At 31.3% G+C, this 10037-nt stretch overlaps 1 long non-coding RNA gene and 1 pseudogene across 1 annotated transcript; one reads left to right on the forward strand and one right to left on the reverse strand.

The window, feature by feature from the left end:
* Window positions 1-956: 956 nt before the first annotated feature.
* LOC141590501 (histone H3.3-like) lies at window positions 957-1454 on the reverse strand (annotated as a pseudogene).
* A 5176-nt stretch (window positions 1455-6630) lies between these two features.
* Window positions 6631-9040, forward strand: LOC141591224 (uncharacterized). Its single transcript, XR_012520744.1, has 3 exons — window positions 6631-6811; window positions 8287-8436; window positions 8517-9040. It is a non-coding gene; the product is annotated as an uncharacterized LOC141591224 (long non-coding RNA).
* The last annotated feature ends 997 nt before the right edge of the window (window positions 9041-10037 follow it).

A 10037-nucleotide genomic window follows, 5' to 3' on the forward strand; every position in this document is an offset into this window, starting at 1 on the left:
CAAATATAATGTGATATTTTACTTTAATGATTGTGATATTGTTTCTCGTATAACAAAAGTGGATAGGGATTTAAAAATCTTTTTTAGTTCAATATTGTTTTGTATATAGTGTGATATTATTTTACATATAGTGTGATATTACTTCTAATGAATTGTGATATTTTATTTTACTGATTGTGCTCTTGTTTCACAGTAGCACAAATTGAAGACTCCTTTTAAAATACTTTTAACCGTGATATTGTTTTGTATACAGAGTGATATTGTTAATAATTACATGTGGTATTGCATAACAATATTACACAAGGGGTATTGTCTACAATTAAGCGTGATGTGATGATATTGTTTCAGAAGAATGGTGATATTGTTTCAAATGAAGTGTGATATTGTTTACAATAACGTGTGACATTGTAAAATACAAAAGGCAAATCTTGGTAACACTATATTATTTTGATTATGAGGTTTTATAATATTGTTAACCAAAAATGGAGAAAGAATACAAAATTGTTGTCATTTGGAATTACATCTAAGCATAAAAGAATTTGTATATGTGAGTATAATGAGTAAAAAAGACGATTTTGCTTAGTTGATGATGTAATATAGACTTTCTCAGCATGCACACAAGCTCTTAATCAATATCCGCAAGTAAAGAAAACTAAAAAAAAAAAAAGAAATAATGTCAGTAGTAAATTTAACACATTAATAACGAAACTGTGATATTGTTTCTAAGGACTTGTGGTATTTTATCTTAATGGTTCTGATATTGTTTCACAGTATCACAAAATTAGAGAGTCAAAGCACTTGTTAAATAGTGATATTATTGAACCTGATCTTGTATAATTTCAGAACAAAATTACATATCTGAATTAATTCATGCTTCACACAAAATCAGTGTGACATCCTAAAATATCATCAAACATGAAGTACCAAAATGTCAAGAGTTGCCAACAAAACACCACGATCCTACTCGATATTAGCACGACTAATATAACCTATAAGCAAACACTAGTAAGTATATCATATCATGGCATAACCCGCTTAAGCACGTTCGCCTCTGATCCTCGTAGCAAGCTGAATATCCTTGGGCATGATGGTAACCCACTTGGCATGGATGGCACACAAGTTAGCATCCTCAAACAAACCAACAAGGTACCTTCCGCAGCCTCTTGTAGAGTCAACACAACATGACTCTGAAATCGCAAATCAGTCTTGAAATCCTGTGCAATTTCACGAACCAGCCTCTGGAATGGCAGCTTCATGATCAACAACTCAGTGCTTTTCTGGTACTTCCTAATTTCATGAAGTGCCACAATTCCTGGCATGTACCTGTGTGGCTTCTTCACTCCACCAGTTGTTGGTGCCAACTTACGTGCTGCCTTTGTGGCCAATTGCTTCCTGGGGGCCTTTCTTCCTGTACTCTTACGCAACAAAAGCATAAAATCTGCCACAAACCTCATATGTCACAGAGCCACCCGAAGTACGTAACTGACTAACAAAGAGTCACGCTTGATATTGTACCATTTGCAGAAAAAATACAGATTGCCCTTGGACCATGTTCAGAAAATGACATGATTTTAGATGACACATTCTGAAGTAAAAGCAAAGACAACTCTTAATCAGTGCACTTAAGAACAATAATCAAACTTGATCGAGTTGTTTTTAAGTCAAGTGTTTTTTACCAACTCAATTCAGGTTTGAATGTTATGTGGGATGTTCGTTTCCGAAATCAGTAATTCGGATAGATCTAAGTCTAAGTACAATTATATAAATCCCAATTAATATGCCTATACAAGTAATCCAGTATACCAACATTGCTGTTGTATTTCACCAGGCCAACAAATAAAAAAGGATCTGATGAAATAACAAGATGCAAAAATATTCAAGATGGACAATATTTACACAGGAAACGTAACATCACATCACAACAAAGATTAGACATCTGCGCATGCAACAAGAAGGCATAGTATCGAACACTTTATGTTACTTCGACTCGGACGCATGTGCGTAAAACAAAGCTAAGAGTCAGATACATACTATTATACTGGACTACAGGTATACCTAATTTGAAAAAAACTGAATCAAAATCTGAAAATAATTGCACAATTTCTCATAATTATACCTAATTTTTGATTATATTGCAGATTCAAAACAATAATACAACATTTATTGAATAATTACTCGATTTTAACAATTATTTCACTATATTATACCTAAATTCAAAAATTTGAGAGCATTACGGCAAAAATTGTACCTGAATTTTGCTCAAAACGCAACTATATTGAAGAATGATCGAAATTGCTTCATAATTTTGAGTGATTCGCCAATCTAATCCTTCGTTCACTTCGTTTTTGGTTCAATTTTAGAGAGAGAAAGTGTAGAGTGAAAAGAAAATTTTATGCGTTATGTTTTTTTATCAAGGCTGAGTGTGTTATTTTACCTTTATCGCGATGATATTGTTTAGAAGAACGAGTGATATTTCATTCGTTACTCAATCCTCAAATATTTAGTAGTTCTCACCGGATCCCGACTCTATATATATATATATATATATATATATATATATATATATATATATATATATATATATATATATATATATATATATATATATATATATATATATATATATATATATATATGGAGTGAGGATCTAATGAGTCCTCCTCTCCCATTGAGTCCATAAGTCCCTCTAAGGGCCATTGGATGGACTCAATGGATAGTTGAGATGAAATTGATTAAGGGCTATTAAAAAGAACAGGAAAAAAATGTGGATGGTTGGATTGAGATGGATGGTTGAGATTGAAAATAACAAAAAAGATTATCACTAATCAAATTTCTATACACTAATTAATTTTTCTTTCTCTCTCTAGCACTAATTAATTAGTTTTTGAGTTTCAGATTTTATGAGTGTAAATGTAATGTCGTATAAGTGTAAATTTGATTTTTTGTGACGGAAATTTTGAATTTTTATAATTTTAACATTTAATGAGTGTAAATTTGATGTTTTACGAGTGTAAATGTTGTATTTTAAGAGTGTAAATTTGATTTTTTGTGACGGAAATTTTGAATTTTTATAATTTTAACATTTAACGAGTGTAAATTTGATATTTTACGAGTGTAAATGTAATATTTTAAGAGTGTAAATTTGATTTTTTTAGTGACGGAAATTTTGAATTAATGTAATTTAACATTTTACGAGTGTAACTTTGATGTTTTACGAGTGTAAATGTAATATTTTAAGTGTGTAATTTTGATTTTTTTATGACGGAAATTTTGAATTTCTATAATTTGACATTTTTACGAGTGAAACTTTGATGATTTACGAGTGTAAATGTAATACTTTAAGGGTGTAAATTTGCTTTTTTAGGCAATTTCTATATTAAAATTTGAATTTATATAGTCTTAAAATATCACAAGTGTACATTTGATGCTTTACGAGTGTAAAAGTAGTATTGTAAGTGTACATTTGCAGGTCTAAGAGTGTAAATTTAAGGCATTACAAGTGTAACTTTGGTCCTTTACAAGTGTAACTTTGGTCATTTACGAGTAAAACTTTAGTCCGACCACCAACAAACACCACCACCGTCGTCCTCCAACACGAACTCATACCCACAAAAAATATGAGTGAAAATTTATATAATTTTAACGAGTGTAAATGTAAAGAGATACGAGTGTAAATGTAAAGAAATATGAGTGTAAAATGTAAAGAAATATGAGTGTAAATGTAAAGAAATACGAGTGTAACTTTAATAAAATATGAGTGTAAATCTGAAAAATGTGTGTAAATGTAAAAAATATGAGTGCAGATGTAAAGAAATACGAGTGTAACTGTAAAGAAATATGAGTGTAAACCTGAAAAATGCTAGTGTAAGTGTAAATCTGAAAAATGCTAGTGGAATTTTAAGGAAATACGAGTGTGAATGTGAGGAAATACAAGTGTAAATTTAAAGAAATATGAGTGTAAATTTGAGGAACTACGAGTGTAAATTTAAAGAAATACGAGTGTAAATTTTAGGAACTACGAGTGTAAATTTAAAGAAATACGAGTGTAAATTTGAGGAACTACGAGTGTAAATTTTAAAAAATGCGAGTGTATCTTTTTAAAACTAGATCTGAAACAAAACAATATAATAACAAGACTAGATTTGAAATACAAAATTTGAAATCTATAACAATACGATATTTAGGATAAAGGAAATCTGACAAAAAAAAAGGCAATACAAAAAACCGTGACACAATTTCACAAACAAAAAATTATAAAACAAAGCAAACAGAACACACACCGGCAACAACCACAAAACAAAACATAGAACCCCTCGACAATACCACATGAGGCGGCGTTAGGTGGCGACAGAGATGCGGGATGGTGGTGGGTGTGGGTTGTGGGTTGTTGTTGCAGGAAAGAACAGTGAGGTCGAGGTTGTTATGTTTCGATTGTGGGTGTGGGTGGTTGTTGCAGCCGAGGCCGAGGTGTGGGTGGTTGTGGGTGGTTGTAGGCGTGGGCGTGGGTTTTGGTATTTCAGATCTGGAAATGGTGGGGATGGTGGAGGTCGGGATGGTATGCGTGAGGGGGAATGGTGGTGGTGGTCGGGGTGGTAGTCGAGAGGTGGTGGTGTGTTTCTGATCTGGGGATGGTGGAGGTCGGGATGGTGTGCGTGAGGGAGAATGATGGTGGTGGTCGAGGTGGTAGTCGGGAGGGTGGTAGTCGGGTTGTTTCAGATCTGGAAATAGTGGTGGGTGTGGGTGTGGGTGTGGGTGATGGTGGTGGGTGTGGGTGAGTCGCGAGGCGTGGTGGTGGTAGCTGACAGGTCGGGGTAGTAGGGTGAGGTGGTCGGTGGTGGTGAGGATGAGAGGAGGGATTTTTTTGTTGGTTTTTGGATTTTTGGATTTTTTTGGTTTTTTAATTTTTTGGTTTTTAGAGAGATAAGAGGATGGATATTTGTGTGATAGGAGAGAGAAGTGAGTGAAAAAATAAGGTTTATATAGTGAAATTAGGGGTTTGATTAGTGATGGTAGTGAGGGAAAGTAATTAATTAGCATCAATCCCCTCCTTTTAGCATTAATCCCCTCTTTTTCCCCTTCAATCTCAGCCTTCCATCTCATCTTTTCAATGGCCCTAATGGGGACTTATGGACTCAATTGAAAAAAAGTGGACTCACTAGATCTCTTCTTCTTCCTCTCTCTCTCTCTCTCTCTCTCTCTCTCTCTCTCTCTATATATATATATATATATATATATATATATATATATATATATATATATATATATATATATATATATATATATCAATACTATATATTAAATCCAGAAACCAATGGACTTCAATGTAATTAAAGAAAGTTATACAAATTAATTATACTATATAGTTTTAAATCACTAGCACCGTGTGATGGACCCGATTAAGGGATCTCAATGCAAATATTATATAGTTTGGGTTAAAATTAAATTATATAGAAACTTGGTAATTTTCCTTAACATTTGTAAGAGACTAAAACATGGTCAATTTCCATAAAATAAAATAATTAATTAAGATGGTCAATTTCCTTAAAATAAAATAATTAATTAAGATGGTCAATTTCAAGGAGACTAAAAGAAAAAAGATGCTTGATAATTTTCCTAAATATATATAGAAGATGGTTAATTTCCTTCAAATAAAATAATTAATTAGTATAAACATGCACACTTATGGTATTAATTATTATCATCATAAAATTATATATTAAATTTAAAATCTATGCAATTTTATTAAACTTTATAGTTTATTAGATGTATAGAGATGTTAATTGTTTAACATACAAAAATATAATATAAGTAGGTTATAAATATTTCAAGTTTGATTTCATAATATATAATATTGTATAATTGTTTCGATTTGATTTAATGCATATATGTAATATATTTATATAAATATATAATCCTCTTAAAATTGCATGCCTAAGTAGTAACAATAATTTCGTCAGTAAAGAAAAGAATTGTAGTAACATTGGATATAGTTATATGATAATAATCACTCATTTGAATATAGTAAAAGTAATAATATTATCAGCGAGATTAGTGAAAGTTGTAGAAACAACAACGGGAGTAGTGAAATAATCAATATTAATGCGTCAATAGTGAAAGTAACAATAATTACGGCGAGAGTAGTGAAATTATCAATATTAATGCGGCAATAGTGACAATAACAATAATTACGGCGGGAATAGTGAAAGTAACAATGATTACGGGCAAGTAGTGAAATGTTATTACTATTGTTTCATTAATAAGAGTAAAATATTAATAGCGGGAGTAGTGAATTTGTCTCAAAATTTGTTTTATCGTAATTTTAAAATATATCATAGAAAAATATATTAATGATAAATTTATGGGTTATGCAACTTCAAGTAATTTTATTTAATGAAAAAAAATTTAATGATAAGTAGAGGTAGCCCGGGCGAAGCCGGGCACCAATACTAGTATATATATATATATATATATATGGGATCATGTGAGTATGACTCATATATTTGAGGATTGAGGATTAATACCAGCTGTCAGATCTAAGAGATCCAATGTCCATGATTTAGTGCCGATAAGTAAGGGTAATATGGTAATTTCGCGGGCGCACATATATACTCCTTACTCCATCGAAACAAACATAATTCATTCATTCTCACCCAAAGCCTTTCTCTCTCTACCTTCTAGCTTCTTCTACGCAACCCCTAATTTTCCTGTTTTCGTGATTTTTTTGTTTCGAATTCAATCTCAGCTCAATCATTTGTCATTCTTCTATTTCTTATCAACGGTCATACTCTTTCAATCGAAATCACGATGTCAGGTACATCTACTTTATCTTTAGTTTTTAATTTCAGTTTTATTTTCATGTGATTGTTGTTTCGCTACATATATTTGCAATTACTACTCATCTTATTGCGTTTGTTATGATTTTGTAGCTACTCATCGTTATTTCAATGCTTTGTATCTCTTTTTCCTGAATTAGGTTTAATTTGTAAGGATTTCATATGATTTATTGGTCTTCTTTCTCATATATCTAGGTTAATTTAATTCGAAAAAGTTACGAATTTGTTATATATTTAGTACTTTTTTCTGATCTATGTTCAACTCACATGTTGTTATGATTTTTTTGTTCTCGATTTATAATTTTGATGAGATTGATTCATAGTCTTGTTATTTGATTGCGATTTTAAATTATTTCACTTTGTTCGAGTTTTGTTGTTATGTAAACCTAATTTACATGTGTAGTATCTTGTTTCAAATATTTTTAAATTTGTGTCAGATTGATTTACATCTGTTTTACATTGTTACTCTTTACTGTTAGCTAGTAGTAGTATACATTTCGTCGATTTAGGTTCTAAATTGTTTGACATCTTATAAATATCACGTATTTGCTACTAAAGTATCCAGTGTGATATTCTTTAGAAGACTATGTGATATTATTTAGCAGACTGTGTGATATTGTTTTATTACATCCTTTTTACTTTGATTGTCAGAAATCAATTACTACTTGTTTGTTTACATTGTATTTTTTTGTGCTATTTTTTGTCAGATCGTGAAAGTTGTATAGCTTTGAGCGGCCTATTGGACAGAGATATGACTTGGTCCAAATTGGCCTAAGAAGCTTTGGGCTTAAGGCTTAATTTACCTGCCAAATGAGTCTCCAAGTTTGGTGTATGTTTGGTTTTGGTATAGATTTGATGTTGAGTTGTCATCATATGTTTCTAATTTACATTTTGCTTGTTTATTGAGTTTTGGTATTTTGTTTGACCACCACCCTTTCATCTTGTTGAGCAGCAAGCACAACATAAATTTTAAGATATTGTTGTTGGTTCTTCTGATTCCATTGTTTTCATCAGGTATTGAAAAAAAATTAGATCGGATTTGTCTAATTTCAGTTTTGGCCTTGCTCATATTTTCTGTGAGTGCTCTTAATTCATTGGTGGATTCGATTTTTGATTAACCCACTTTCTTCTATTGGTACAATAGGTTGGACTTTGTCCCACTAGATTGTTGAGTTGTCATCATATGTTTCTGATTTACATTCTGCTTGTTTATTGAGTTGCGGTATTTTGTTTGACCATCACCAATTCATCTTGTTGAGCAGCAAGCACAACATAAATTTTAAGATATTGCTGTTGGTTCTTCTGATTCCATTGTTTTCATTAGGTATTGAATTTAATTAGATCGGATTTGTCTAATTTCAGTTGTGGCCTTGCTCATATTTTCTCTGAGTGCTCTTAATTCATTGGTGGATTCGAGTTTTGATTAATCCACTTTCTTCTATTGGTACAATAGGTTGGACTTTGTCCCACTAGATTGTTGGTTGCGTAAACCAGGTTGTTTAAGCGGCTTAAAGGTGAAGAATCATGCGGAGTAAATGTGTTGGCCACCTTTTCTTTCTTTGAGATGGATCATCGATGAAGTGGAAGTAGACGCCACAACACTGTATGGTTCATTCCTCTCGACGAGCTTTATTTTGCATCCTTGTATATCTCTCACACAAGTTTGCTTACTGGGAATGGCAGATCCACTTTGAAGGGGATATGAAGTCTCATGATGCGTCCAAAGAAGCTAATTGATAAAACCAAGTCAGAAATGAAGCTAAGGATCAGTGTTAGTTTCCAAGGGGATATGAAGTTTCGTGATATTCTTCATTGGTGTCATACTAATGGTTTGATGTAATTGAGTTCCTGAAAGTTGAATAGATAGTCAGGTGGCTGCATTAAGTTGAGTCATGGTCATGAAATGGTTATATAAAACGGTTGTACTGGTGTTTAAAACAAGATGAGGTTGAACAAACGTCAAGCAAGAAGTTGAAGATTGTGCTGGAAAAAGATGCCAAAAAGGATAATAAAAAGAAATTGGTAAAGGTAGAAGAAGGGAAAGGAACTAATCTGTGTACTCAGATTGTGTTGACAAAACTTTAATTGAATATGCACTGATTGATGTAATTTTGGAAGGATAGTAATCTGTTGTAGTCGTTATAAATTAATATTATTGCCGTTGTAATTTTTTGATACTGTTTAGAATCAACAATGATATTTTATCTTATATGCTGTGATATTATTTCTCAATAACAAAAAGTTTGAGTGTTTCAAGATTTCTTGTGAATGTGATATTGTTTTGGATAAAGTGTGATACCGGGATGTGTTGAAGTTTGATATTGTTCGGTAATGCTTCTAGACCAATATGACGTGATACTTATGAAGATATATATTGTTTCTTATAACTGTTTGTAAACTAGCAAATAAAGATAAATATATGATATTGTTAATAGCATAGTGTGATATTATTAGCACAATAACTTGATATTGTTTACCATATCATTTGATATTTTTTTTGAAAGAACTAAATCATTTGATATTATTAACACAATAATGGTGATATTGTTTTATGATATTCTTTACCACATCTTGTGATATTGTTAAGCCAGTAGTGTGATATTGTTTACCACATCTTGTGATATTGTTAAACTAATAGTGTGATATTATTCTCAAAGCCATTTGATATTGTGTCATGAAAGGTGATATTTTTTATAATTAAATGTGATATTGTTTACTAAAACTTGTGATATTGTTAAAAAAAACGTGTGATATTGTTTACCAAAAAAAATGAAATACTTTAAGAACCATATTCTCTATTTAATAACATAAAAAAAGAGGCAAATCCTGATACAATTATAATATTGTTACCATTACATTACATTCCAACTCCAAAATGCAAAAAAAAAAAAATACAAATTTATAATCGCTTGAAACAATATCTAAGAATACAGAATTTGTCTTTATAAGAGAAATGAATAAAAAAACATGATTTGTTTAGTTGATCATGCACTATAGACTTGGCCAACATGCACACATACTCTTAAGTAACCTCCAAAAGCGAAGAAATCTGCAAAAAAGGGAAAAAAAATGTACAAAACATCATCTTTCAGACAAAAGAAAATACAACAAATATAAAAAACACACCATATTACAGCATTTACAACAACATTTTACATTATTTTACTGCAAACCAGTGACATTTTACATCGAAAACACCATACT

Source organism: Silene latifolia, chromosome 7 (genome assembly GCF_048544455.1).
Source record: "Silene latifolia isolate original U9 population chromosome 7, ASM4854445v1, whole genome shotgun sequence".
Classification (NCBI taxonomy): domain Eukaryota; kingdom Viridiplantae; phylum Streptophyta; class Magnoliopsida; order Caryophyllales; family Caryophyllaceae; genus Silene; species Silene latifolia.